Source organism: Wolffia australiana, chromosome 6, assembly GCF_029677425.1.
Source record: "Wolffia australiana isolate 7733 chromosome 6, ASM2967742v1".
NCBI classification, from domain to species: Eukaryota; Viridiplantae; Streptophyta; class Magnoliopsida; order Alismatales; family Araceae; genus Wolffia; species Wolffia australiana.
The window spans coordinates 2,047,217-2,053,320 of record NC_135840.1 but is presented as its reverse complement, the minus strand read 5'-3'; positions in this window follow the sequence as shown (position 1 = coordinate 2,053,320).

The window sequence follows — 6,104 nt, the reverse complement described above, 5'->3', positions numbered from 1 at the left end:
AGATATTATAAATATTGTTGCCTAAACCACAAGCCTTAAAAGACATACTTAACCTTAATGTCTGGTTCATCAATCTGCAGCTTCATGGAAGGGTATGGAAGAAAAAGTTGGAAGGTGTGGGAACCAGACATGATGGAGTGAAAGAATCAGGTTGAGAAGAGAAGATATTGAAGTCTATTATGATAAGGGTGGAAGTCAAGTGCTAAAAGGGAAGTCAAGATAGATGGAATAAGGCATGAGAAGGGATAAAGAATGAGAAGGGATGAAGATGTGAAGGAGGGAGAAAAATGAGAGGTGAGATGGAGATTATTACGTGAGATGTGTGTGTGTGGTTCATGATGTCATTGGTGAAAATTTAATAAGATGATGAAAGAGGATAAGATATGTAAGAAAGGTATAATCCACTAGGAGCTGATCGCTGTTGGAGACGAGATGCCGCAATAGGTTCTTCTGTTATCGTTATCACCAGAATATCATTCTTATCTAATAAACAATATATCATAATAAACTCAAGCAAAAGGTTAGATTACATACACACTTTTAGCCCTTTTAAAGGGAAACAAAACATGCGGTTACAAAAGCAAATGAAAGGTGGATCTTTCAATAGAAAGTGGTAAAGAGAAAAGATTGAGTACGTAGAAGAAAGTCGGGGGAGAAAGTTAAAATGGGGAGAAGTTTTGAGAAAAGTCGAATTTGGTAGTTATAGAGAAGAGATAGAGAGAGAGAGATTTACTGAGGGAAGAGAGTGGTAGAATAGCCAACAATGGTGGGTATTTGAGAGAATGAAATAGCAGATTGTAAGAGAAAAAAAATAGATGGAGGAGAACCGTGAAAGGGAGAGAAGGAGAGAGAACATAAGAGGGAGAGAGAGAGAGGGAAATTTTATGGATTTCCCATTTGTCTCCCTGTGGTGGAGAAACTTGTATCACACAAGTTTCTAAACTCGATGATGGCACTCTTGATTCTTGTATTGCCTTCTTGATCAAGAAAGTAAAGCCCTTACATGAACTCGGTAGTTAGCCTTATGATTTTGAGGAAAGAAACTCTCGGCAAGGGAACAGTCAAGGGCATCACTGAGGGACTTAATAATAAAGAAAATAGAGGGGTAGGAGATGTAACATGGGAACCATGATCTGGACACTCGAGGCGAGTCACGACTATCGGGGAACCACAAGGGAGCCACGGTGGTGACGGATGTCTCAATCGCGAACGGAGATGCATCGATGGATATACCTTCTCATCAGTCCTTGTCTCTTTTACATGATCATATGATGGTGCATGCCATCTTGACCCATCGAAAGTGTCATCCGAGCCGCCGCCATCATCGTCGCCTGCCCGCCAACCCGCGTCCAGACGACCCACATGCCAAGGCGCCAATGGAGACACTCGGCGTCGACATCCTGTGTGAATTATGCTCGTCGTTATCATGTTTTGATTTCTTTCATCCCTTCATTTAGTCACCGTCGTATTGTGTCCATTGTTTTATCCATGTTTTTGTGTCTTTGTCGTTGTGTTGGGAGGGGTCCTTAGCCATTTGGACCCCCTCCCTTTCCCCCCTTCCTTTGATGTTTTATTTTCCCCTTATTCTTATAATGGGGGCCTATTATATAAGGGCACCCTTAATGGACAAAATTCCCCTCCCTTATGAATCCTCCTAGGGCCCATTAACCTTCCCTTATAAAGGAAGAGGGGCGCCCTAGAAGAAGACTCAGACCAAGAAGAAGAATTGTGAGTTTTGTTTTTTCTATCTTGGTCTCACCTTGTAGATAGAAGAGGGAAGATGGAGGAGTGAGAAGAGAGAGAGGGACGAGAAGGAACTCCGATTGATTGAGCTCCAATTGGTCTCTCAATCGAGTATGACAGCTCGGCCACCATGACAAGAACGTGCCCCCAGTATGAAATTGTCACTCTGCCCTCCCGAGCGAGGATGATTCTCACTGTTTTCCCCCACTCCCCCTTACCGGAGGAGGAATTTCTGGGCGTTCGGGCGCCGCCCCTCTGCTCTGGCAGTTCTCCATCGAGTTGGAGCAGTTACTGTGGGGGCAACGACCACGCCCAGGCGAAGGGCCACCAGGTCCACCATTGTGGTAAGAACCACACACTCCTTCGACCAGAGGGGGGCGGGGTACGTGCCATCCGATGGATGCCTAACTGACACCGAATACCTTCACGTTGTCAGCCCCTTGACCGTGGATCCAACATCTGTGGAGAAACTCGTGGGTGTCCCCATATCCTACGTCGGTCCTTTTGCCGCTGCCCACGGACTTTGTGTCCCCGTGTTGGATCCGATGACTCATTTGCATGCCGATTCCCGGCAGCATCTGGTCCATCCAATCACCATCGGATGGGGACACTTGTCTCCCTGGACACTGAGCTTACACGACAACCCTTGGACACTATTGATTATGCCATACCAGCCTTCATTATCTCCCAAAACTCGGCGTCAATGCCGAAAGGTTCTGCACCCATGCCAATCGTGTGGCAGCTTCCACCGCGCCTGGGTAGCATGTACATGCCGACCTGCATTGGTGAGCCACCGGGCTAGTTCGACTTGTCAACTTCCATCCGCCCGATCGGTTGGTGGTTCGGGCCGTCAATGCGCTTGATCACATTGCCCCCCTATTGCCTGAGACTGGGTTTTTCATCGTGCCATCACTACCGCTCACAACCGCTGCTGGTACTCGCTCGCGCCCTACCCTTGCAGGCTGCGTGTATCAACCATTGCCAACTACTAGAGCCATCTTGCCGCTACCCTCACTCTCTCTCCCTTCTCTGACCTTCGCCAACCCCTCCTGCGCTCTACCGCCAAGTCGAGCTGTCACCCCTCACGAGCTCCTCTCCACCCGCCCCCCCACCGGCTATCGCAATTGACGAAGACTCTGCACCAACGAGCCTCACGCCTCGATCCTCACCGGTCGCTCATTATATTACCTTTTTGCAGTATACTTTTGATCGATTCCACTGCGCTCGGGCTAGATAGGTGAGAGAGGAAAATTGAGAGTTAACTACAATCATTGAGCGTCTGTACTGGTACGGATGAGCCTATCCGTTACATGCGGGCCCCAACAGATTGACTCCGTTCGGCGCTGTAGTCACTTTCGTCCCCTCTGACGAGGCTCGAGAGCCCACCATTACCGTCACCCGGCTTTGGAGCTCAGAGTTCGGCATCTCCATCGAGTTGGGGCCTGCAATTACGATACGTAGGACGCATTCATTACATCATAGTTACATCACCCATTTAGGGTCTTAATTATCCGTCAGACAAGGGCTCCGTTGATGTCCAACATCATTATCTAGCTACCGAGCAATCAACTGGGAACCGACCGGACGACGTCCTCGATGACATTCGGCATCATCATATTATGCTAAATCCCTGAGAATACCAATGGGATACATGTTACATGGAACATTATTAAGTTATTTATCAGCCTAGAAATATTGGTCTACATTGTATATAAGGATTTTGGATGAGATCCTTACTGTTTCATTTATAGTACAATAAATGAAATTGTAACGTAGTAGTTTTAACATGAACCATCATGTCCTCCATGATGTTGTGCTGTTTCCTAACATATCTGACTGCTAATTGGAGCATAAGAAGTGGATAGAGAAACTAATCCCAATGTCCTCTAGGTACTAAATAAATTCCTCTTCCTCTGATTCAAACAAAATGGAATTCAATGTTCATTTAGCGGCATTTCTATTCAGTTCATGTAATATTTTTTTGAGGCGTTTAAAACATTGAACATTATAGTGGATATGTATGATGACATCAATCAGCAGGATGGTGGTTGTTACACGTCTAAAATTTAAGAACTTTGTCATCGCCCTCTAGGTGTATTGTGATTTTTATGATAACAAAGAAACTGAAATGTTTAAATTTATGTTTGCATAAAAGCCCACAGATAACCCCTTATCAATGTGAAATATTATACCAAACGATAATCATAAAAAAACAAATATTTAACATATTTTAATTTATTTATTTCTATTCATTCCAACATTATTTTGTATTTTTTCATACATTAATAAAAACTTCATGTTTTATCTTCATCTTTAGGAATTTCACTTTTACATAAAATTCAGAAACTGACTTCAGTTTGGTTTTTTAAGTAAAAAATGGGATATTTCACTCATTAAAAACACTATTATGGAAAGGAAAATCTACCAAGATGGATATTCAAGGAAAAAAACTCCATGGCGTCATTAACTGCTGTTATCTTAAAATAGTAAAAATACATTCATTTCCTCCTGTAGTAAAAGTTATAGCTTATTTTTCCACTACCCATCGTTGCTCAATTTTGCCGCTCGACGGCCACCCACTACCAACAAGTTGCATGCATGCCAGCGAAGTCACCCATCGATTTCACCTCCCGAACGGTGGCCAAATGTTCTATTTCTCCGTAAATTTTTTCTTGCCCTAAAAATCCCAAATACATCGTAAAAATCATAATAAACAAGTAGAACTTATCCATAAAAATTAATATTTATTTTATTTATTTAATATAATTTTGACTTTTTCTTCATTCCTTTCTTTCTTTATCTTTAGAAAATAGTTTTAAATCCAAAACCAATATTAATCACCTAAAACATACTTTTAAAATGTATTAGAATTTAAAATTTTGCTCTTATTACCTACTCCACAGGGATTCGACCCTTAGCTTATACGAAGAAAATTTTATAGATATTGTTGTTTCAATCAAAGCTTCAAAATGAATTGCTTAATCCAAATTCTAGTTTTTCAGCATCCTACGCCCAAGGTAACTATAGAAATAAGATAACTAATTAAATGAGAAATTGAAGGACAAAATTTCTATTGGTAATTTTAAAATAATTATTTAACTGATATATTAAAGTATAATTTTCATTGGTTGAAATTCATGTTTTTTAGAATGGTGAATATAATTTTGGGGGGAGATGAAGAAGCATCTCAGAAAGTTAACTAAACTAATTATCAAGGGTGAGATGTAAAGGTTTGCGAGGCCTGAGAAAATTATCTCATCTCCGCAAGTGGCAATTTGCTCGTAACTTTTGCATCCAAACTCCGATCACTATGAAAATTGTTCCATTGGATTCTGAAGTGTAGAATTTGGAAATGTCTCCAAAATCCCCCTAAAAAGATCACTATGGCTCCAATTTTAAGAGATTCAAGCTTTTAGGTAAGTCTTATTTTGAGGTTTTAGTTTTTGCAATGTCTCGGAGTGGTGCGTCTAATGGTATGATTTTTCTTTCATTTTGACGTCCTAAATCAGTATTTGCCATAAGGAAAAAACAAGCAGACTACAATCCAACCTGGTTTGCTGAGCTGGATAGAGCCCAAGGTTGCCCACTTGACATGCATGCCATGTCCGCAAGCCAACCTTGGGCTTCAATCTCCTAGATAATCCAATCCATGGCCCTTTTGACACATCATATGTGTCGAAAGGGCACATCTTCTGTGGCATTCTAAGAATGTATTCAGTCGTCGGCTACGACAAAATGGATGCATCGGATGGCTTACATAACTCCAAAAAACAAAACATGAACAGTAAAAAACCCAAAAAACACCCACCCTACTTCTGACATCATTAACTATTGTTGGATAACTTGCCGACGTGGCCAACATTGTGCCCGTTGATTTCAAATTGCCTCAGAGATGAACTACTCAAATTCCATCAAAAAAAGGGGTGGCGTTGCATTAAATGCATCTCTTTTCATCAAAGAATGTGTGATGCAGCTATCCAATCTAACAACTAGAATTGATCTCACCTATTGAGCGCACCACGTCACTAGCTGATGGTGGCCGTGGGATCAACGCAAAAAAAGCAACTTTGTTTGATTAGTTGGCAGATCCTAGATCATTGGATCTCTTCGAGGCCCATGAGTTGGACGCTAGAGATTCAATCCACCTCGAAGCTGACCTATAAGCTCCTTTGGCCAATCTCAGGCCGACACCACAGCCAAAGGAACTGGAGCCCGCCTCCATTGTTGGGTTCTAGAGGCCTAGATCTGGATGAACAGAACAAAACGATGCGCAGCGGAAGACTTTTTGCACATCGACTAAAAACATTAAACGAAGTACCTTTGCACAAATCTCATTCGTGATTTCTTCGATCCCGAAGCGA